Source organism: Ptychodera flava, chromosome 4 (assembly GCF_041260155.1).
Source record: "Ptychodera flava strain L36383 chromosome 4, AS_Pfla_20210202, whole genome shotgun sequence".
NCBI classification, from domain to species: domain Eukaryota; kingdom Metazoa; phylum Hemichordata; class Enteropneusta; family Ptychoderidae; genus Ptychodera; species Ptychodera flava.
Genome location: NC_091931.1, coordinates 38145496 through 38170806, shown reverse-complemented (window position 1 = coordinate 38170806; position 25311 = coordinate 38145496).

The window sequence follows — 25311 nt, the reverse complement described above, 5'->3', positions numbered from 1 at the left end:
TGGATTGTCGATGATGACACATAGCATATACATTTTTTCGAGGGGGGTCCCGGATCACGTGTGGTAGAGTCAAGTGTGAGCAAAAGTCAACGAAGGGACAACCAGGTACCACGTCCTACCAATAACGTCATGGGTTGACTTCGGTCAAAAATGTGCATGAAGCCCAGAGCAAACAATGGAGAGCGTTATCTTCGAAGGCTGTTTCCGTTGTCTGGTCCTAAAGTATGTCATATTTGCATGAAAAATTACTGAAAGTTGTACATCCGCCAGAAAGCTTAAAAAAATAAACACTTCAGTACGAGCTACGTGCGTGATCCCCATTCACAAAATTCCTCACTTCCACAACAAAGAGGGATAAAGCCTCTGTGTCGGCATCTATTGTCCTCTGAGTCGATTTCGACCATCCGACCAAAACAACGACAATGCCCCATTGTAACCCGGATGTGAGCCTCGGCTCGGTCATAATTGTTGGGACAACAGAGAAACACTGTCCTTTGCACAGAAAGAACTTTATTCACTATTTAAATCTGGCTGTGGGCGCATGACAATTGCGATAATAGACATCGGGAGCAGCGTTGAAGTATCAGCGGAAGTCGTTCAATGGGAGCGATCAAAAAACCGTCTTTATTCATTATCATTTGTCTTGCTCAATTCTCAATATCAACTCATCGCTGTTAAGATAATTTCCTTTAAATGTTATAAGCCATCTGATGAGTAATGCCCACGCTAACGAGTCAAATCGACCGATTTTTCTAAATTTAACCGTTAGTGAGGACGATGACCCTCTCTAACTACGATATCGGTGATCTGAGCTGCAGAATAGGGAAATTAAGGTCATTGAAACCTAATAAATCAAGTCCATATAGATACTGTCTGTGTGCAAAGCCTTCGCAAAATGAGAAAAGCAAATGTCGTTCATTTAATAGCAAACTTGGGGTCTAGAGAATTCAACCTAAGAGTGGTGGCAATACATCACTTCTGATTGCATTTATACACCCGTCAACGACAGGTGCATACATCATGTTCGTCCTCTAATCGAGCAAATCTACGAGATTTGCTCTCATCGTACGCGAGAGTTCAACAAACAGGCGTGCGGTTAGGGGTCCAAAGGGCATGGCATTGTCCGCCCATCCAATTCATTCATCGACGCATCTGTATACGTGTACCGTTGAGGCTTTTTCACATCACAGATGGCTTGTTCAGAGGTCATTGACCTCACTTGAATACTCATCCAATCAATATTCTCCGCTCTCGTTAATTATTATTCGTCTATGGCATCGCTATCAATGTATGCTTTGCCCTAGTTTTTTTTTAATGGGGAGTGATTTGGGAGGATATGACGCCGAAATATGGACGATGTGTACGTGCTTTCCTTGACGTGTTCTTGAAAAAAATAGAGCAAAACTGACCGTCTCGAAATGTTCTTGCACAAGCGTGGCCTAAAAACAGATGATGTTGACGGTCTGGCATATAATAGAGTGATCGATTTGGAGGAATTAGGCCTGCACACAGTTTTCCTTGAAAAAGTCCCATCACCAGTTTCATATATTGTTTGGCGACTCTGATTTTCATTTGATATACTTTTACGTGTTCAACGCGTTAAATCAGGTGTCCCCTTGGGCACAGAGTATCATAAACAGTCTATGATACTCTGTGCCTTGGGCAAGTAGACAAGATGGGGTTCGCTCTTTGACGTCCAGTGTTGGTGTGTTGTAGTCCTGAGTGGTAATTTTAGTAATGAGTTAATAGCGGTGATTTGTAAACATTACACGCACTGCGCCAATTACTGTCTCGACACGGTGTCACGAACACCGACCCAAGGTTGAATGACATTTTAATCGGCGGGATATAGTTGTACGGAATAGCTTCATCGATTCCCCTACATGTTATCGACTTTTTCCGTGCTCAAAAGTCGAAATCGTCCACCATGGTACAGCGACAAGTCTACCCACGGGTCCATCGCAGGAACGTTCAAAGCTCTCTGACAGGGAATAAAATAATCTGTTTCACACAGTACTTGGTATCTTTCCATAACTTTCTTCAATAAATCGACCAACGTTGAAACGGACGAGTTTTTGTAGGTCACCCATGCGCGTGTCACCTCGAGATCTTCCCGGGTCTCAAGTCCGACGAGTGATATATTGTCATCACTTCCGCCGTTCGATAGCCTCGGGAGGAAGCGCGCCACGGCGCTGTGTGCGGTCACTGACCACAAAACCGCGAACGCTTCATAAAACCATCAGGCCTAACTGTGTTCGCTATCAACGCAATGCATATCAGCCGTTTCTAAATGGGAAATGTGAGAAGGTGTACACGTCACGTGATCACTCTATCTCCGAAGACTTTCAAGGTAGTTCTGAGCCTGGTCTTCAAACGGCGCTCCTATTAAAATATTGATTTATGGTCAAATGAACACAGCGGATTACAAACCGCACTCAACTTTCACCAGTATCGTTCTTTAATTTCTCGATATCTCATCTTACAGAGGTTACTTAGCAACACTGTCGTAATTGTCTAAAACTCAAGTGATTTGCGAAGTAGAAATTAATAAACAGTGTGTGCCTGCAATTTTTTAACCACGTCGTTACTTGTTCAGCGCAGAGGTCGTTGACTTGAACGCGATCCCTAGCTTCTTTCGTAATTTCAGCACGGCCACAGCACTATGAGCGGCCACATTTGAGGACATTGACCGGACGTGTTTGAACAGAGCTCTACTGATGTACCCGCGCACTGGATTTCAAAGAGTCTGTGAATGGTAATGAAGTTTACCTTCTTCACATTTTTAAAACAAGTTTTTGATGCTCGTCGTATTGCGTGTGGCCACTGAATAGTGGCGTAAGCGACCGGCAGACTTTTTCAACCTGTACGAGTCGCACGAGGATCCGAATTCCGTGATAAAATCATGATACTAATTGACGTAATTCAACGAGCCGCACACCCGCAAATTTTACGCATGCCATGCACACACTATAAAACTATAATACCGATGACGTTTTCAAACTGAGCTTTTGTATGTCCTCCATTTGAAGGTAAACTCTGGAATATCCGTCAAAGGAAGACAGTTAATTGCTATCGTTTTCCTTGTGGAATCAGACGACACGCCGTCCCTCCACGTGTCGGTGAGGGACTGCAGATACTGCCAATGGTTATGTGCTGACAATGCACGTTTATAAGACGGAATTGAAACTTTGTCTTAAAAAACTGCAAATATCAATTTATTTTGTAGTAAACCCAATGAGATCGCACTTGATATATGGATATTTGTGAATTTTTAAACTTCAAGACAGGGCAAAAGAGGAGAAAGCAGCGGCATAAATGTTTATTTCGGGGAGGACCCGGGGGCATTCTGCAACACTTGCATTTATTTATCGTTCAGTGACCGACATCTTTTAACACAGAGAGACGTCAAATACGCTCAAATACGCCTTCAGCTCTGTTTTAAACAAAACCATAGTGAAGAGAGCGATGACTAAGTATACATACTTGCCTGAAATATTTCCCTAACGAGTTGTACTAAGGCTCCTCAATGATGTAAACTGGTGACCTTGGAGGAGAGAGTAGAGCGAGGTTACGGTTGGACACATACAATTATTTATATTTGATTCACAATCGATTTGAAGGTCTTTTACTCTATGTACTTGGCATATTTTAAGCATTCACACCGCTGTAAGTGTCATACGGCAATATGTTGCGTATTTACTGCTGTCCATGTGGTATTCACAGCTCTTTGTGCCGTGACTTCGGCGCCTTCTTATACGCGCGCACTATACAATAAGTCTGTAATACAATATTACAGCCCCAATAGCTGCGAATTTTATGCATTATTTTCATGATTTTATTTTCAAATCAAAGTTGGTTCGTGAAATGTGCTAACTGAAGGACGTGTGTAGATGTATCACTGCTCGCTGATTTGGACCATGCTATATGCGTTTTAAGAGGTTAAATAGTACACGGGTGACGCACTCATAAAATGACGTCCCGGAGGAAAAGTACAAAAAACGTGGTATTTCGTGCACATACACACCGTAATTATACCACAAACAAGCATGGTGCCATTAACTTGAATGCATAACACACGATGCCCAACATTTTTTTGCTGTAATATTAACACGATTATATTGGAATTAATTTTGGATAATTGGATGGTGAAGTAATGTCGATTTCATCTGCAAATGTATCATCTGCTTTTCTTTTTTAATTACACACTTGTTTTTGTGAGTAATTTGTAATATCGCAACATTCAGCTATAGTGCACCTAACACTTTTGAGATATTTGAAAAATATAAAGATCCAATTATCCCAAATTAGTTCCAATCGTGTTTATTTATTTTCATTGTAATATGATCAGTTTTTGAAGATGGCGGGAAATCTAAAATGATGTTAAAATTTTTAAAATTACATACCACTTTCGACACTTATGATAGTGTTAAACACTTTTTCCATCTTTGAAGGGTCTTATTCAAAGAGAACTCTTGGAAAACTGAGGATATTTTGTGCGCTCGGTTTATCACACATTCGCAGCTATTAAGGCTTTTTAAATGGAAGCCGCTTCACATGAAATCTCTGTGTACATACAACAAAGAAGTTTCCAAGGCAATGACGATATCATGCTATAAATTTCGGTTAAACGGTAAATATTTGTGTGATATAGCCTGACCTCGAATCGCATTCGCATGCTAGAGTACGATGACTTGCTGAGTGTTTGAAAACACTTTACATATTTCATAAAGTACGTATTGATATATAGCAAAAACAAACTTTCCCGTGGGCGTCGCTTCATTCTACAACGGCAATTATAATAATTTGCTTTTACTACCTGGACCATCGGCACTCTACTGTCAGTGATTGGACACGGTCTGTTGAAGTGACAATGGGCCGATCACTTGCAAGCTTCGGTGGTAATAACTAATTAAAATGTTCTTGTTTATGAAGAAGACGATCACAAGAATCTCATTAAAACTGGTGGCCATTTGAAACGGATGAGCGACACGAAGAGGTGTGTTGAATAGCATGATAATAAAATGCTATTAGTAATATAACAAAGTCCCTATTTATATTATGCGCTGTGGTAGTGAGCGAAAAGAAATGTTTTCACGGGAAATTATCACGTCCACATATTTTGAAAGCGTGCCAACATATCTTCTGGGGAGAGTTATTGCGTCCGTAGTATGAAACAGAAAAGGTTCACCGAATGACATCGTCTCTACGACCTTGCATATCTGTCGCAGTTGTTCGCGAATTCCATAGTAAACCATGTAGTGTGTATTATTCTTTTCGCTCGCCTTCGTCGCTACTGAAACCAAACGCTTTTCTTGTCACATTTGTCTACTTTAATGGGCCACATAAGAAAATTTAATGCATTTTAAGCCAAACGTTCATTTGATGTGCTTATTTGCCTTTGAGCCCGACTAATAGTGACATGAGTAAATGTGGCGTTTGTCGGCTATCATCTCAGAGTTGTTCAAGAATTGGGGGGGGGGGGGGAGATAAGACGCAAGCAAAATCACGCAGTTCGGAAATTTATTTTTGAGGTAATAACATTCACGTATCTTTCTATCAAAAGCAAGGTATAATTTCAGGATATTTAAAAACTTCATGTATGCGTCAATGAGTCGGGTGACCAGGGAATTGCGACTTTACGTACCAGGTGACCTTTGCGCAAATATGCAGTTCGCCAGTTCTGATTGAAGGTGTGCGTGTGTCGCTCTGGCAAACGAGGAGGATTCGTTGCCCACAGGGAGTATCCATCCATAAGTTAAAGGTCATCCTATATGCAGGCAACTGTATCATACCTGTGCAGGTAGAAAACATTTCTATAGAGTCAATACTTCTGTGAAATCAAGCAAAAGAATGAAATAGAATGAAATTCATGCGTCAGACCCGACCGTCAGGACGAACGTGTTGCGTCATTTCCCCGCAACGTCGTTTGCCCGCCAAAAACAGTGTTTGCCGATTGTCTTTGCAAAGTAATGGGCACTTGTCACTTAGGACGTCACTTGAGTCGGGGAGACGAGATCAAATTTTAATCTTCGAGTCATGTGATGGGAAAATATGTCATTAATTTAAATGCCAAGTATTAGCCATAGGCATCAGTTACTGATTCTCACCATAGGTTATCACGGAGCGATGTAAATAGTTTAACCCAGCTGAATCGCTCAGCTGACGTCTCAAGCTACTATAATGTATTTCTATGTCATAAATTTCTCGCGTGATATCTTGGCTGTTTTCTGATATGCCGGGCCAGACTTGCGTCATTGAAATGTTACGTTGACACATTAACAATTGCACAAATGGTGTCAAAACGTCAAGTGGACTGCAAATGGCAAAAGTCCGTCGGAAATCTTGATTCGTGATTTACAAATCGAATGCTTCGTTTTGGATCTCTGCTCATGTCAGATAAACTACGGATCCTTTCGTGATCGGGAATTTGAGACTGGAGGGGGAGGGGAGACTGGCACAGAGACGACACTGCACTGGCTAGGCGATATCAAACTGACACACAGAAAGCCAAACATAAAGTCTGACAGGCGCTACTTCGTAAAAATGTAGCAGCAACACGTATGCTGCGGTAACAAGCAACAAACCGCACACCTCAAAGTTTGGCGTGACCATGCAGAAGTCGAATGGCCGATGGATGAAGACAGATGTCCACGACATTCCTAGAGTCACCATAAAGACATGACAATGAGGAGCTCAAAGACAGACTTCCTTACACAAAGACACTACAGGGTAATGACAAGAGTGTGTGCATTAACAAACTAGTCACACACATAGATATATGTATAGAAATCGTATACATATAAAGTAATAATAATAATAATAACAAGGCAGTATTGCTGAAGGCAATGAGTACTTGGGCCGAGATAGAGTAATTTTGAGGACTGTACTACTATTCAAATATGGTCTTGAATTTCCTCCTGTCAATTAGGCATTTGATTAACTGGTTATTAAACGAAGCAATGGCATGACAACGGCAAAATATGTCTAGCAACTTTTGTGGAGTTTGAGGCAGGGGTTCTTTATTTATAGTGAAATTGCTTAAACTCCTTAAATATTCAAATTACAGCAAATTTCTTTTGTTCTCGATGGTAGATGTCTAATATTTAGATGGGCATATTTAGATTTCTACCCTATAGTTATCCCTATATACCAAAAATCGGACATCCAGCTCTATTGGCTCGCTCAGAATTAGATATGCGCATAATTAATGAGGTACAATATGTGGCGTCATAAGGTGTCCCATCATACCAAATATGAAAGGTTTAGCACTTGTGGTTACTGAGTTATGGACAATAATGTATATTTGAGGTCAAAGGTCACCAAGGTCACATGATATTTTGTCAAAATGTCTGAGATATCTGCGTGAACCGATGGACTCACTGATGGACTCACGGACGGATATGACCCAATCTATAAGCCCCCTGGACTTTATCCGTGGGGACAAAAAACTGTCACTGCATCCTTTAGGCAATATGAATACGATGAGAAACTAAATTTTTATTTTTCTTGGCCTTATACATGAAAGTCTATGGAGAACTGCCTTATACATGGGAGTCTATGGAGGTGTAAACTAAAAAGTCCTCTAACACGGCCAAATTCGATCGCATTGTGAAACAAATCGACGTGCATCTGTATGGGGTTTGGTACTATTCTTGTGCAAAGTTTGAAAGAAATTGACCAGGGCATGTCTGAGATATCTGCGTGAACGGACGGACGGACGGACTGACATGACCAAACCTATAACTCCCCCAGGACTTCGTCCGTGGGCACTAAAAACAACGCAACAGTTATTACAGCTACACCGGCGGTAGGTTCATATCCAGAGCCCCGTACGGTCTGCCGCCGTCGCTTGAAAACAATCTCATAAACCTGGCCATATGGGCAACTGTGTGTGAGCAGCTGGGTGCTTGACTTCCCGGAGAAGGCGAGCTGTCACGTTCAAGCTCAGGATTATTTGTCGATCAAATTTCAGTAAATTTACCTTACCAGGGCTCGAAATTAGCGGTAGTCCCGCGTCCACAGACTACCAACTTTTCCCTGGGGCTACCAAAGTCCATGAAATGGTAGCCCACACGGACTACCAAAGCCTGGGACAGGAAATTACTTAGTGGGCGACATGATGTTGATCGCTGACGCCACTACACATGCTATACCGACGATCATACAGTCAACCCAGCTGGACACAGAAAGGACATGTCGAATTTGTTGCGACAAACTTTCAATAAAATATCATTTATATCTGAACTGATGTACTTGGATAACAGGCTCGAGAAATGATGGCCAATGAAAATTCATTTTCATATTTATTTAGTCACAATTTATCAATCACAATTGGACACAATTGGACACAAAATTATTACATCTGGTAATGTAATAATTACCACGTCAGAACAGTCCATTTCCCATCCAACATTCGCCGTTGCACAGCGCACTGCCGATCGAAGCTTTCGAAATGATATGACTGAACACGGATGAGTAACAATATGAGCACAAGACAGATTTCACAACAACTCGCTATATTAACTTTTTATGTTATGATTAGGATGGATAGTTTAAAAGTAAGTTTCGGATCGTTGACAGCACAGATGAACTGGGAGATGAACTTCAGTTCGTTGAAACTGGACACGCCTAATAATTTGCTACTTTTTCATAGAATGCCATGCCCTTCTCACACTTCAGATTAGTTCAACCGCGATAAAAGCACAATATTCAAAATCGTTTTCAATGCCGTTTAAAATTATTCTATTGTGGTGAACACGATAATAGTCCTAGGAAACTTTTCATAGTCACGCTAGATCAAATGCATGGAGCGACTATCATACTGCAGGTGCAAGTCATACCACGTTCATGATATTAAGAGATACACAATTATTGAGAGCTACAGAACACAAACTCATTCAAAAATATTCCTATTAGATCGATTCCTGAAAATAAGTCAACGCACCGGTGTGTTTTTCCCGCTGAAATTCTCGCGTAAAATGTTAGCGGAATGTCGTTCTCTGCGGTCGCGACCTCGGTTGAACCGAAACTAAGTCCTTTGTTGTACGTCTTTTTCTTTTTAAAGATTTCATGAAAAATACAAGGCATTTAAATACACATCACTTCTACGCTTTTTGAAGTCAAATCTTTCTATAACTTACACATTTAAGTAGGCATTGTTTAATTTTCTGTATGTGTTGCCCTGGAACCGAATTGTGAATGGATGCATTACAAAGAATTTACTTCCTATGGCCTGATACTAGAAATGTAACAATTTTCATTCTGCGATAAGTGGCGACATTTCCGAGGCGCGAATTTTTTTTTGTCAGTCTGGTATTATTTCTCACTGACATCCATGGCAAGAAAGAAAAGTGATTCAGATCCGAAATTATTTGTAATGGCCAGGCAGGTCGGAATAAATAAAGTGGTCCTCGGAATCGCCGCTTTTAATTTAGCAGATTTTGATTTTTTTTCAGAAACTTGACGTATTTTCACCCACTTGGTTTGGTCTGTTATAGCATATTTAGTCCAAAAATCAAGTTTACAGCATTTATGTTTTCAACAGCCTTCAAATGTACAGTATTATGTTAAAATACATCATATGGAATATGTTGTGTTTCATTAATTTTAACCATCTTGACCTGATGGTGAAATATGGACTTGGCAGGAAAAGGGATACTGTACGATAGACCTGATCATGATTATTGATAATAGACACCTTCTAAAGGTTTTATTTCGTATATACTAAATGCCATATTACATATATTAGAAATCTAGCCATAATTCTAAAAGCCCGCAGCCCGCAACCCGCAGCCCGCAACCCGCAGCCCGCACTTTAGCAGATACCTGTTGACCCCTAGCCCTGCGTACGATGCTATGTGGTACAGCTAACACACAGCATCGTACGCAGGGCTAGCGAGAGAGTTGCCGACATCGACGGTTATTTACGAGAAGTGAATAAAAGACTGTCATTTTTGGAAGCGATCGAGTAGCTGAGGTAGGCTGGGATACGACTTGGGCCCAAGAACGCTGAATTTCGGCAGTAATTTGGCTTTTTACGTCAAGTCCCAAAATGGATTTGAAGTCACCGACCCTACGTACGCGTACGGGTCTTTGCAGGGCTGTGGTGAGCAGGGCGATAGGCTGTAGCGGAACACACAGCATCGTACGCAGAGCTAGTTGACCCCAAGTGAAAATGTGTTCGCGATCAAATCTTCCTATATTTTTTTCAGAATTTTCGACAAAATCATTGCTTCTTACATCTTTTGTAAAATATAAAATATTAATATAAAAATGCGATGTGCCATGTCTCCAGATTTCTAAAATATCGTTCGTTGACCGTTCGACGGAATACTCATTCGCAAACTTGTGACGCAGTTGAAATTCAATACTGACCGCCAAATAATCTTAATGAGACTAATCATTCTAGACATCCTCCAAATTATCCAACCATTCGCGTTAGAGTTCAGCTCGCTTAGAGGATCATAACATTCTTCGGCCTTCGTTTAGATCGACCCTAATCTCTCCCATTTAGGAAATAAATACACAAGCTACCTTGACAAAACTTCGTGCACCATCCAGGACCAAACACACTACAAATCTGTCTTGACGTCATCATCTCCTTACATGGTAATCGGCATACCGTATTTTTTAGCAAAGGAGACACAGAATACGTCGGAGTATTCAGTTTCAAAACGTATTACATTGTGTGATGTTGTCAAAAAAGGTAATGTTACTGCAGTGGTATAAATTACAAAACACAAAGTTCAAATCAGTTTATTTTGGACTGGCTTTACCCAACATTTCATATGTTTTCTTATGCCAGATTTGACCACGTGCTTACTGGCGACCCCTTTACATGCAAATTTTGTGTCAAATGGTGTGTTCTCCTGGAAAAACAAACGTACGATTTCTATATGAAGGAGGCGAAATTTGCCCTCAAAACTCGAAACCACCCCTTTGGGGTGTACCTAGCTATTTTGAACGAGCTTCTCGAATCTGCAGCTCTATTTCGAAATGATGGTCTGGTTTTCTCAGCTCAAGGATAAGTGTTCTCCATCGCTGTGGGCATTACTATTCTCAACTGGGGGTACAGTTCCCAGTCGTAATGTTTTTCATTGTGTCCGGGATATAAAACCTTTCCTTTTCACAATTTTACTTCGGTTAACACTAGTCCACATCTTGTCAGCGATTAAACATGTTTCAAGTTTAAATGTTAAATTCTGGTCTCGAGCCCTCTTGTTCGACCAAACTGAAATTACCCCTCCCACTTTGGCTCGTCCAGTGGGTGGTAGCAAGGGTCGTGCCATCGCCTAGGAAACGGAGGGTGCATTAATTGTTGCATTTCGATGCACATTTTGATTATATTCAGAAGATTTTGTGGCAAAAACTCAGATAGAGAAGCATTAATATTCACATCTCACTTATTCAAGACTGGTTGAGAGCAGCACTTCCATTCAGTTAACATCATTACGCCATTTATTATGCCAAGAAAGATGAAGCCAAGACATTTTGCCCTCCCTGGTCTCAGCCAGGAATGGTTATACCTTACAGAGTTTTTTCCCACGGAATGAAAACAAATGTACTTGGGCTGAGGCCCAAGTACAACAATTCAACAATAATAACGATAATAACATTATTCTTTTAAAATGTAAAAACATCTCAGGGCGCTTTACACTACAGTTAGAAAAATAGAGTAAAATAATATAGTATATATATATATATATATATATATATATATATATATCTATATATATATATATATATATATATATATATATATATATATATATATATATATATATATATATATATATATATATCGTCGATATATATTTTTAAAAACAGAGGCATGATACAAAGCAGCGTGCCACAAATTGAAATATTGCATTGTTTTACATAAAAGAGAAACGTACATGAATTCAGTCACTGTGCTCAGTGTTAACATGAATACTGTTGACAACTCACTAAGGTTCTTCGAGATATTTCGTTGAAGGAGCACTCATAAATTACACGAAGTGTAGGAATTGTGTCGGGCCCCTGAAAATTATTATTGGACTCTTTGAATGCTGCTGATATAGTTGTGATCTGTGTCGCCTGTGCCCCACACTAGGTATTGCTGTGTATTCCCTTGTTGTACACGTAAGTTTTCTTCGTTTGATACGGCGTTCGATCGCAAAGGTCCCTTTCAGACGTCCTGTTTTACAAAGGGTTTCGAAAAAGAGATATAAAATATATATTCAATGCGTATGAAACTATTTCGTGCATCTATAAATGAGAGACGGTGGCATTAGTGCAGAAGAACTCCCCAGCGACTGATTTAGCGATACACGTGAAGGTGTTGTATACCAAACTTATTTAAGTAAACGTATGCTTGGTACAAGTCAGAAAATAAAGAAATAATTTACTGAACGCGATGTGGTAGAGTAATCGCAATCATTTGTTTTGACAGCAATGTAATAGTGTAAATCACAGATTCACAGATGCCGAATGCGTTCGCTCCACGCATGCGCAAAATCACTACGCAGGGTGATCGCCTCACACAAGCGAGGGACTGTGATATAGCTCTGTGAAGACGGCAGTCAAAGCGTTTCACATTAAAAGTACCATTAATACATTAAAACTTGCTGAAATGACTTTATTTTACACAATCGTCGACTTGAACCAACCTTAATGTAAAACGGTGCTAATGTAATCTCGTGAGAATGAAAGCGCCATGGTAAAAAATTATACAGAGTGGCAAGGGTTATTTTAAAAACAATGCTCTGCTCTGCAGCGTGAAAACTTTCTGTCATTTTACTCCGCTATTAGGGAACTGTACTTATGACCAACAACCATAGGAATGACAATAAAGCAACAACGACGGTCACAGGAGGAGTTAGGGAAACAAACAAACAAACAACCGAGTGGAAATAGAAGTACATTAAAAAATAAGTGGAGGTGGGAAAACCATTACAGAACAACGCCGTAATTCACATGTGAACGGGTTTTCATGACAAGTTTTGCAGTAACGGGGAAGGGGCTGGTTTACCAGGGTTGTAAAAAGCGGTTGTGTTACTTGGTTGTTCATGTGTGAACGCTGTGATTGACAAAGTATGTAAGAAATCTCTTGTTGTGATACCATTTGAGACTTTTGTTGTTCGCGAGGGAGCTATTTTTCACCTTCTGTGAATTCTGTGTCACATATCGGTTTCACAGTAATAGAGAGCTCGTATTGCCGTTTATTCGGAATGTGTTTCTGGGGACAGTCGGTGAACTTTGAATGTCACTTGTAACGGTGTTGCCATTTTACAATGGCACCAGGGGGCAAGATGAGCTCATCATGACGGAGAGTGGGACGTACAAGACATGGGTTTTCACAAATTACTGTGATTACTGAAAGCACACGTCCAAGAATTTCCCATGAGTGGTAAGCAACAGTGCCAGCTTTATAGAGCTAACCTTACGCCATGCACTCGCCAATAGTATGTCAAGGGGCGGGACCACACAACGGTTGTACAAATGATACACCAAAACATGCAATGAACCGTGAGCAATTCCTTCAGACTGAAAAAACCACATAAATACATTTTACACATAGGTGTTCATAAGCGTACTCGTGCGAACATTTCATATCGTCATTGAAATCTTTTGCTCTTTTGTTTGATAAATTGTTTCTCTTTCGATTATTGAAAGTTAGCTGCTATTGATGACGTGGAGGCATGTAAAAACCGAAGGCTTCCGCAGAGAGGCTACGTAACGTCAATAATCATATAAGGCTGTCACCGCCCGTGATGGCGCCACTTTGTACTATTGAATACATAATTCTTACGCTCATGTATCTTCGGACTTTATAATTTAATATCATAGAATAGCTTGTGTGTAGATTATTTGAGGTAACATAAAACGAATAAGTAGAAAGGTATAACCAAGTCAACGATATTTGTCTTAGCGGTTACAACGTCAGTCTGGGCAATCTGAAATTCTCAGACTGCTTGGTTGTGTTACGGCGTCTTAAACAATCTCCTTGGAAACACGAAGAAGTAAAGTTAAAAGACAATGTCAGATGAAGAAATCACTGAACTGTAATGACAACCAAACGCGCACGGTAAGGTTGTGACCAGCCTTTGAAAAGGTCGGGCTGTGCCTGGCATTAAAGGCTTTAGTTTTGAATTTTCGATATGAATGGAGAATTAAATGGCAAATACCGAATATTTAAGTATTATCCCTTGGATTTTGAGATCAGGTATTGGATATCGATAGATTAAAGACGCATGGCATTCACATCTAAGAGGGCGACACTGATTTGCCATCAAACCCTGGAGCTAAAATGGCTATTGAAGATATGTCTATAGAAAAACAATAGAAAGGATACTTGAGCATCGGGCTTAACAAGTGTTTTTTTTATGTTTTAAAATATGATACGAAATTACAGAGACAAGGTCATAAATGAATTGCACTGGCCCGTGTACTCCAGATGCCACAGGTATAACATAATACACGTTCATTCAAATCGGAGTGACCTACTCGTACATCTTGCACTGTCACGTGACTGATCATGCTGTCAAAAACGCATCGCAGCCACTTGATTTTCGTGTACATGAACTGTCCGTACACAGCATCTGTTATGGCGCCAGTGATTTGTGGCAGGTGAGCGACACCCAGATATCCATACGCAGACATGCATACGAACACGTTCTTCAATGACGTAGAAGTATGGAAGCCAGATATAGAAGATATTCACATGTTTGCTCGGGGCAGCCACACTTCTAAAATCGCCGTTACCTGAAACTGTAAAATAACGGCTAAGATTATATTTATCGTAAAAAAATACGGTAGGATAATGATGTCAAAATTAATGGTCCCCAGAAGCCTTGATATTAACGCACTTTGTATGGTTTGTTCATACCTCAGTCTTCGTATTATTTAAGCAATAAAGTACACCCAGCGACGGTATACCACGAGATTTTGACCAGTTCACGACATATATGCACGAACGATAGCGAGTTCATGTATGGAGTGAACTGGTCAAAATCGAGTGGTATACCGTCGCTGGGTGTGATTTATTGCTATTATATCATAACAGGATATTGGAATTCTGGCATGGAACGTCAAAAACGGATTTTTGCTCAACCTAAGAGCTCACGCGTATGCCGCCAATATACCACGGTTCTTTTCGCGTCTCGACCGATCAGATCGCTGTATTTGTACCATCAATATATTGTTATGATATAATTTCGAATATATAACAAGGCGCTTTTAAAAATTAAAAACTTATAAGTGGTGGCAATAACACAGAAAGAAATCTGCCCGCTTTTGCCTTTGTCAAACTATTCAGTGGGGCACACATGTACTACAACTCGCGCCATCATTTCAGAACCGTCACGAGATAGCATTGCAAAACGACTTCGACGTGTCGCTCGGTTTGAACACTAATTGGAGAAGAAAGAAATACCACTGTAGCAAAGAGTGGAAACAAGGTGAAATATCGAGGGATTTTGTGGCTGTCTAAGGACGAGTTAAATTACAGAGAGAGAGAGAGAGAGAGAGAGAGAGAGAGAGAGAGAGAGAGAGAGAGAGAGAGAGAGAGAGAGAGAGAGAGAGAGAGAGAAATTAAACAAACAACAAATGATGTGCCCGTTTACTTTAACCAACTCGATATTGTCACAAGACGGAATGGAAGATATGATTTTTTGTTGTGTTTATTAATATTAAAAAGGTCAACACGGCGTGTGTCGGAGACGAGATGCTGAAACACTCAAAGAGACCAAAGTATTAAGATGCAGTCACAGAAAAAAACGCGCATACATGAGTGAATAACAGACGGGCAGACAGCGATTGAATGAACGAAACTAAAATCATACAACTTGTTATCAAGAAATGTTGTTGAGTGCACCACTTCTTTCATAAACTGCACCTTTTTCTCAATATTCAAATATTCAATATTTTCGATGTATTTCAACTTCCTGACGTTGCTGTGTTTCCCTGAATCTCAAATAGAATTCCAAGAGACCATTTACACCCTGTGGGCAACATATTATCGCTTGCACATGACTTTTCAAAGTGTAATTAAAAGATTCTTTGTAAAACGCGGTAAGTGTCGTTTCGTAAACACTCGTATTTGTTTTCAAAACATCCGTAAAAACGAAAGTCCGTAAGAGACATAACACCAGCCTTTTTGTAAGAGGTATGCAAATATCAGGAATTGTTTGGCGAGACATGCGAGAGGATGCTAGACTTGTGCCAAAACAACAAAACCCTTATCGGTAAATCACCTTCGCCTCGTAACAGACACGAAAAATTGGAAAAAACAACCGAACACAGGAAGGCGCCCACATACATCTGTATTACGTACAAATCTATGACACTACTGATTCCGCAGTATCTGATGTAAAAATGGAATCCATACAAAAAGTTAGTTTACGTTGATATCAAAATGCACAAGTTAACAAGTAAACAAGATCGACATGATAATCCGTAAAGTTTGGTGAAAACGAATCACTTGACAAAGTTTTTCTTGAAAAGGCTTTAAAGTAAACGGGAGAGGCTTTCTATGCCACACACACTGAAGTTGGATGCATGGTTTCGGCTATTGATAGATTTTTCTATGCTTTGAGAAGCACCAACTTCTTCAGAATAAACAACGAAGAGGCTCTCGCGCCTTGAACAAGATAAGAAATTCCATTTTTGTCTCGGGTCGAAGCTGGTCAGTGCGCTTCTGGACGACGGCCCAAAGATGAATCATTCTCGCCCTGCAGAGGATTCGTGTTACTCCGAGGTATCAGTTGCAAATCCTTCACAACTTGCAGAGCGTTGGTTGATCTGAAGTCGCTATCATCTAATGACTTTTCCAAACGTGGCTGGCAACGTGAAGCTGTTCTATTTTGAGCTGAATGACGGTGATCGGGATAAAAAAAGAGACCACGTGATTGCACTATATCGCCGACATCTATTCATTTTAAGATGACGTTAATTGAACGAAGAAGGTAGCAGAGTATAATTGGGCATTCACAATTTACTCCGAATGATTGAAAGATATAAAAAGAAATGACTTTCCGATGTGCACTTCGGAGGGGTAAAAAAACGGGATTCGATATGTGCCCTGTGTCCTCCATTTGCCAAGATCTCCCCTCCCCCCGTAACGCAAGTCTACTTGTTCGTGATATCCATTCGTCGTTTCTTGTTTCTGTAGTAACGCAGATAAGCCTTCAACCGTTTGATCCGTTGTTTATCAGCAAAGGCCGGCCGTCGCCTTCCCTACTTGATTCTACACCCGCATCCTGTGAACAATCGCCTGAAAATATCAAGAACGTTTGCAATAATTCTTTGAAGACCACCCCTAAGGATTAGTGAAGGCAGACTCCTTGAAGGAGTAATCCTCGTTTTTATCTATTCACCATTTAACTGCTTTAAATTGCCGTAATGAACTCGGTCCGCAGAGAGTATGAACACAGTCACGTGTCCTGTGCAGTGTTCCATTCAAATTGGCAGTGCGAATCATGGCTTGAGTAGTACGCGAAAACAGAACTCACGATGGAAGGCCGCTCGCCCAAGCCCTAACTGACGAATAGCTGGTGTTTTGTGCAGTGTACGAATCACTGTTCGAATCCATTGCAGGTGTATAATGTTATGCCACTCTACGCAGCTCCACTCCACTCCATTAAATTTGATTAGGTTTTTAGATGACGTATTTAAACCAGCCCGCTCTTCGTAGTGTCTGCTGCGTGCGCAACTGAAATGGCTTTTATCGTTATTGGTGTTTTCCACTAAATTGGTTTCAGGGTGATAAATTACTTGGACCTAATGATTTCGACACATATTCTACGAATCAGCCCTGGTAGTTCTTTTCATTGCTGGGCTATATACATCTTGATTCTTTGTTCTGAAGGACAGATAAAGGCGTAGAATAGAGAGAGAGAGAGAGAGGAGAGAGAGAGAGAGAGAATGGTTCGGTCGACATTATAGATGAACGAGATATTCAAACTTCTATGTCATTGTAATCACTATGGTTTAGTTTAATGGAGTGTTCAGAAAATAGCGACGGAAACGAGAGGAAATGAAAATATTAGCGCATGCCTGGCACGTAAAATTTAACCTTTTCCTATTCAGCGGGTTATGGGCCAGGAAGACGGGCTTAGCACTTGTTTGTTACAAAAAAAGTTAAACTTTCTCTCCTTAAACTAAAAATAGATTTTTAGGACATGTACGTTTAGATCTATAAACATCCAATAAAACTTTTTTTCCCGGGGCACGGAATTAGGTGTAGAGAGGGACGAGATGGGAAAAGTATTCTCTATGTCGAATCAATCAGGTAACTTGGTCTGTATGAACTCGGTCATTACGCAATGATGGAAACTCGTGTGACGTCTACAGGTAATTGGTTTAATTTTACTGTCGGTGCACTGTCTTACTGATGTTAACTAGACAGAGTTCAAATTCTTTGATGATATCTGAGATCGGTCGTTTAGTCTACCGCATGTAAGGCTTTGAAAAACCACTAAAGTGTCTCGCTACTTGCTCGGGCTGACGCTCAAACAAAACGAACAACTATAGAAGACTGGGGCCTCAGCAAGATCAGCGGATACTAGTATTGCCAGCAACATAGGGAAACCCTACAATATTGCAACCACGCACAGTTTACGTCATTGATCATCAATTCACACATGTATTTGTGTCTCGGTACACTCTCATCCACGTGTTCAATTTAGGTTGATGATGAAGCGTTTTTCCGCCTAAACTAGTCTCTTTCAATCATTGTTCATTTCTCTGAAACGGAATATGCACCTGAGCCCGCCGACAAAATAACTGAGAAAACAAGTAAATAAAACGAATTACGACATGTTAGAGACGCCGATGTTGATTGATAGCGGAAGGAGTCGACGGATGATGATATGTGTCTAGACGGAGTTTGCAACTTGCTATGCGAGTGAATATCATGACGGTTGCAGTCGCAAGAGGAATCTGTCCACTGATCACAGTGCGTCTGACCAGGAAGTAGCAAAACCGGGTATCTTAATAGTTGAAAACTGGACATCATGCGGACTCGGTGAATCAACTGTTTGTAGGACCGTCAAATTGTGCTTAAAGTATTGTCATTATCACATTGAAGGCAGAAGGCTGCGTATGCGTAATGTCCGTTTGACTGAGCGAAGATTCTCGTATTGGTTTATATATCTTTAATCTATTCAATCCCATTGTCGCCAATACCGCTGTCGTGCCGATTACCATGGGTACAGGAGACGACCTGTGACTTTTCTATTTGGGAGGACACTGATATATATATATATATATATATATATATATATATATATATATATATATATATATATATATATATATATATATATATATATATATATAGATAGATAGATAGATAGATAGATAGATAGATAGATAGATAGATAGATAGATAGATAGATAGATAGATAGATAGATAGATAGATATATCCGAGCAACTCAAGTAACCGTTGTATAATAAAGTTTTTATTTGTTCGTTTCATCATGGACAGTCTCTGTGTCTCTTGATATAATGATTCAGCTACGCGACATTGCACTTCAAACGCACTTCGGATGTACCCTATGACCCTCCTCGATGTTTTGAACAAGCTTACACTGCTGTAAAGCGTGTTTGTCGAATTTTGTTCATTCTTCCGAGAAAAAAAATCTTACAAAGCTTTCATAGATAAACAATATCGGACGTAACCTGCACATGTACTTTGTCGGTCTGATGTTTGAAGCGTGTTTGTGTCTTGCTGGCAGAGCTGGGTCTGTTAAAATGTTCTGTCTTCACATGTTTACCTGTTCCAAGGCCGTGGATTTATATTAAAGTTTGTGTATAGCCTTCCAAATGTATTCTGCAGTCGTCAAGTCGCGCTTGGTTAATAGGGATACAGCGGAGAGGCGTATCGATGTGCTGGCAGTTTCAACTAGTTGTTTTCTTCTTACCAGATTACATCCCGGTGAATAATATTTAAAGTGATTTTATTGTTTACGTGTTTTGAGTATTTGTCTTTTCTTGTTTTCAAAATGTTGAATGTAGTCTCGGTATGACGTGATTGACCGAACTCACCTCGGCAGTGTCAGCCGTGTTTCGGCCGACATACAGTCATCATGTTGTTTGTTTTTTTTTCAGCAACGCCCCCTTTTACAAAAAAAGGTATAAATCATACAGACGGGAGATAAAAATATATATCTACTATAGTAAACTCTATAAATATATCCGTGACCTTGACTGAAAGCGATTGTCGACAGAATGACTGATCTTAATAGTAATATTCGCCTTTGCCTTGTTTTGAATTAATCAAAGTGCTGTATTAAAGGTTATTGAACTTCTCGGTCTCTATCAGATCACACGGACATGTTGTAGGCGATCATCAAGTGAACAGACAGGATTTTGTAAAAGTATCGAAATATGATCAAAACAAAACATGCGATATGACCTATCCTTAATCAACGTTGTCATGGCAACCCCACGTACCTATTTAGTATTGCGAGATATTGACTGGGCTTATCCCGACTTTGAAGTCAGAGTGATGCAAAGCCCACCTGACCGTGATCGACAGGGCCTGGGGTAGTCACGGGCATGATATGCGGTAATGGGTCATGAGGTGTTTGACAGTGCAGGTCTCTCACAATGTTTGCACTTCTCGATCCCCTGACGCTGTAATGGATGACCGATCAGATGAGTGGTAGCCACGTGATCAAACCGGTCAGGTTGAGTATGACCGGATAGTACCTGTCTTGCATGACATATTTACATAACATTTACAGACAGCGGTCGTGCGAGCCTGGCTTGCGGTCGAGAACCGATGATTTATGCCGTTGTTGATTTCCCCTCAGAGCTACACCGCATGTGCTTGTTTGTCCCTTTCAGCAAGTAACATCAGGTCAACCGGTGCAATTATTAGGCGAAAGAAGTCTTTTCATAGGGCCGATGTGTTGTTTTTGGTTTTAAAGGTTTCGCGTTATTTTCATCACAAGTGTTACATAGTTTGGTGATGATTTTTTGCTCAAACACTGACATAAACTACTGGTGATTGTTTTTATCATGTGAAGATGGCGCGTGTGCATTCGATATGTATGTATGTATGCATGCATGTGTATATGTATGTATGTAGTATGTATGTATGCATGCATAATGTATGCATGCCTGCATGCATGCATGCATGCATGTATGTATGTATGTATGTATGTAGTATGTATGTATGTATGTATGTATATATATATATATATGTATTGTATGTATGTATGTATGTATGTATGTATGTATGCCTGCCTGCCTGCCTGCATGCCTGCATGCCTGTATGTATGTATGTATGTATGTATGTATGTATGTATGTATGTATGTATGTATGTATGTATGTATGTATGTATGTGCGTGTGCCTGATACCAGAAAGCATTGGTTAGCAAGTATTGATTTTATTGTCAATCTGCTTTCCACGTCAGAAATTATTCAATACACACGGTTCTTCGTCGGGAATCTCTCTTCAGATTTATATATATATATATATATATATATATATATATATATATATATATATATATATATATATATATATATATATATATATATATATTATTCTCACTTATTTTGCTGGTTTACATGTAGCTCTGTATGATCTACGCAGCGACACTATATGGGGAACCTTGGATTCACCGATACTGTTAGTTCAACGGTGGAAGTTCTCTGAAGGGACTTAGTTTTATAAGCTTAATATGTGTGTGTGTGTGTGTGTGTGTGTGTGTGAGAGAGAGAGAGAGAGAGAGAGAGAGAGAGAGAGAGAGAGAGAGATTATTCAAAAACTGTCAATTTACTGCTGTGGATACATTTATCATATGAATGTAACTGGGTCATGGACAATCTCCCACGCAGAATGCAAAGGATCCAGATCAATATACTGGAACGTGTGTAGGCCTACCTGCATGTACATTCCTATTCACGCACCTCGTCAAACCTTGAATGCGCTAACAGTAATGTTAAATTTTCACAAAGGAGAGACGTTTGTGGCCTAACGGTCTCTGAACTCGAGCAGTGTCCCAACCAGACGTGAGAGATTGCATCACTGCTTGATGTTTGAACCGCGAGATCTCAGCGGAAACCTAGCAACGGTCTCATGTGCTGACACCGTATATTGGCCTCTTGCTATTTGCTGTCCGTCGCGCACGTGACCCGATATTCCGATATAAGGTTCAAACTGAGGTCACCGGGTGACCTTGAAAGGGTGCATTCGGTTAAAATATACGCAACCACACGTGAGCAGGTAAGGCCCTATTCGATTCGTTTTCCATCGACCGAATCTCTGAAACGCATGTTCAGCGTACTTTAAGATGAACATCTGTATCATGTCGGTGGTTACGTGCACGATCAATATAACATCTTTTACAACGCCTCGCAGGGCATTAAATAATCAATTATGCCATTTGAATTCATCTCTAGACAGTTACTCATGAACTGGAAAGTTCTTTCCGATATTTTTTTAAAGGCACTGTCGATTTACGTCGTTCGCAGTCAGGGTTAGGTCATTTATTACGAATACCTGACAAATAGGTGCTCCACCCAGCGCTGACTAACCTAGAGGAACCGTTGGCATCACAGTGATTAATTCACACAAGTAATTCATTTTATTCATGTTTTACCTCTTGGCAAGCGCGCCACACAATTGGAAATTTTGAATTAAAAACAAAATTTCCGGGCTATATTATTTTATTATTCATTATACTGGCTCCCAAGCTAGTATGTACGCACGTACTATGTATCGATTGACGAGTGTATGTATGTATGTATGTATGTATGTATGTAATGCCTGCATGTATGTATGTTATGTAGTATGTATGGATTGACGAGTGTATGTATGTATGTATGTATGTATGTATGTAATGCCTGCACTCACTTACTTGTACGGTAAATCGAGGATGAGTCTGCACAGTGGACTTAGGACTATTTGTGGTACACGACGGTATGTACAGAGATAGTTATTGTATGTGTATAAATAACACAGTAAACATAAAAGAGCAGGTAAACAACTGAAAATTACAAACAGGGCCCTCAAAAGCCAACAGTATTTTGAGATACTGTGTTTTTCATTATTCAAGCGACTATTAAATATGTTGACATGTTTTTCTCCAAAATTCTCATCATGACATGCAAGCGGAACTTGAAAAACAATTTCAAAGGGCGAGTTTCCGGACCCATCAGTTTAAAAGGTTTCGCGATTGAAAACACAAATTTGAAACGTGTTCGAAAACATCATGAAAATATCACTGTTTATGGACTTCGCTTGAGAGCTTTCAAGTACAGAGTGATAGGCGGCGGCCGTTGGGACCGAAGATTTACGATACACAGTCCTACGGGCTATTTGTGTATTCAAGTAGTTCAATTAAGTTCAAGGAAAAGACCAGCATAGTGACACTGTGTCAAGTGGAGTTTATTTAGTCTTACCTTCGGTGATTAGTTTCTTACTTATTGTTATAAATGAGTTATTGAAATATACTTATCGGATTGTATGATCAAAAACACCTCAGGTGCGTTGTTGGCCCGGAGTAAACATTTAGGCCTGACAGTTTTTATACGCGTTATACTGTCTTATATGCATAGTGCTAGTGGCTAAGCATACTTTAAATACCAAACACATCAAAGTTTACTTTTTTTAATATTATGTCATAAGTTTTAACACATCATATTAGGACGTTTTATTAAGTCTGTAAGCTACGCTTGTTACAGAATCATAAAGCGATTCTCTGATTATTACAGTATTCACGGAATTTTTTTTCCAGCACAGTAAATAGAAGCGACAATTGAGGGTATCTGAAGCGAATTGTATTTCTGTAAAAAAACATTTGGGGAAAAAGAGAAAACATGGAACGTCCTTATACTTGAGCTATTGTCCGGTACATATATTTACACTCACATACTCGAAGTGACTGCTGTGTAATTTTTATTCCGTCACGGATTGATTGCAGCTCATAATAATTTCAAAATCACCGGTTGAATCAGTGTGGTGCCGCTGGGGATTGCCATTGGCAACGTTATGTTTTCAATCTTCTGAACTATTTAAATCATGTAAACAGAGGACAGCATTCGACTTTGAACTGTCAAGGTCAATGACGGGCGGTCGCTCTTTACTCTGCTTAGCTTCGTTGCCATGCCGACCAGAAGTGCACCGGTCACAAATATGAGTGCAATTATATTTTCTTTGATCAGTATGATGACAAAATTGTCCGAAAAATGCCTTCGGTGTCGCTTCAAATGAGAGCTGGCCGGGCTTACCAGAATGCCTGTATAGTTTCCCGCTAAAATTGCCTTTGGTAGCTCTGTGTACAGTAACAGAATCCCGCTCTCTACAGAAACAGAATCTATGTACGACGCCCTGCTTCTGTATTTGAATATTTCACGGCGTTTACATGGAACAAGCAGTGTAGGGTTCAACCTCGTTTCACTCCGCGGTGGCAGTCCCTGTGAGTAACGGGAAACATCTGCGATGCATCAACGGAAGTACCCCCTTGATTAGCGTGTCAGAGTCCGGTGAATTCCGTTGATGATAACCGACAAATCACGCACTCTCTAGGGCAAAATTGGCCGATGCGTGATTTGTGAGAGGCGATTTTTTGCCAGACCGTGAATCCCGTGTTGTAAATTAGATATAACTACTACGAGGGAGGGACGTTTTCAGTCGTTTAAATGGATTGAGATCGTACGAGCCATCACCAGATCCGAGACCCGTGCACGTGTTCCGAGTAGTATATTAAAATAAAATGGTCCTTGTATATTGCTCGTGGATTGTATCAATAATATGACACGAAAACTACATTGTAAAATAAAATAAGAGTTTCCTGTAAATCCAAAAGATCAACAAGGGACGTTAAAAAAAGGACAAACTACGCAATGTGAATCACAGACTTACAATGGATTTCGTCGAAAGTACGGGTCATTAACTATGCCCTGACAGCTTTCTTCTATCGATATTCTAACACGCGAGGTCATGCTTGTTCAAGTTTAATTCCAGGTATTTTCAAGTGGGTAATAAACGCAAAACGCTTTGATCCGTAGCTGAAGATGTTCTAAAATACATCAAGGACGAAGTTTCAGTATACGTAAGATGCGTGATTGTCAGTGGAGTGGCCGTGATTTCATCTCCGCCAGCCACGCGAAACATTGCTTTTAATTTAGAAATTATTGTACATAAACTTTACAAAGTTTAAGAGGGCGTCGCTCCTCGATTGATTGTCGGGTAGTTTTGTAAACGTGAGTGGAAAATGATATATCACAATCAGGCGGGACAGAATTTAAATGAAGGCAGAGAAAACACAGAAACGTGCTTTGAGTTGAGTATGGTCATAATTTCGCAAATTACGCC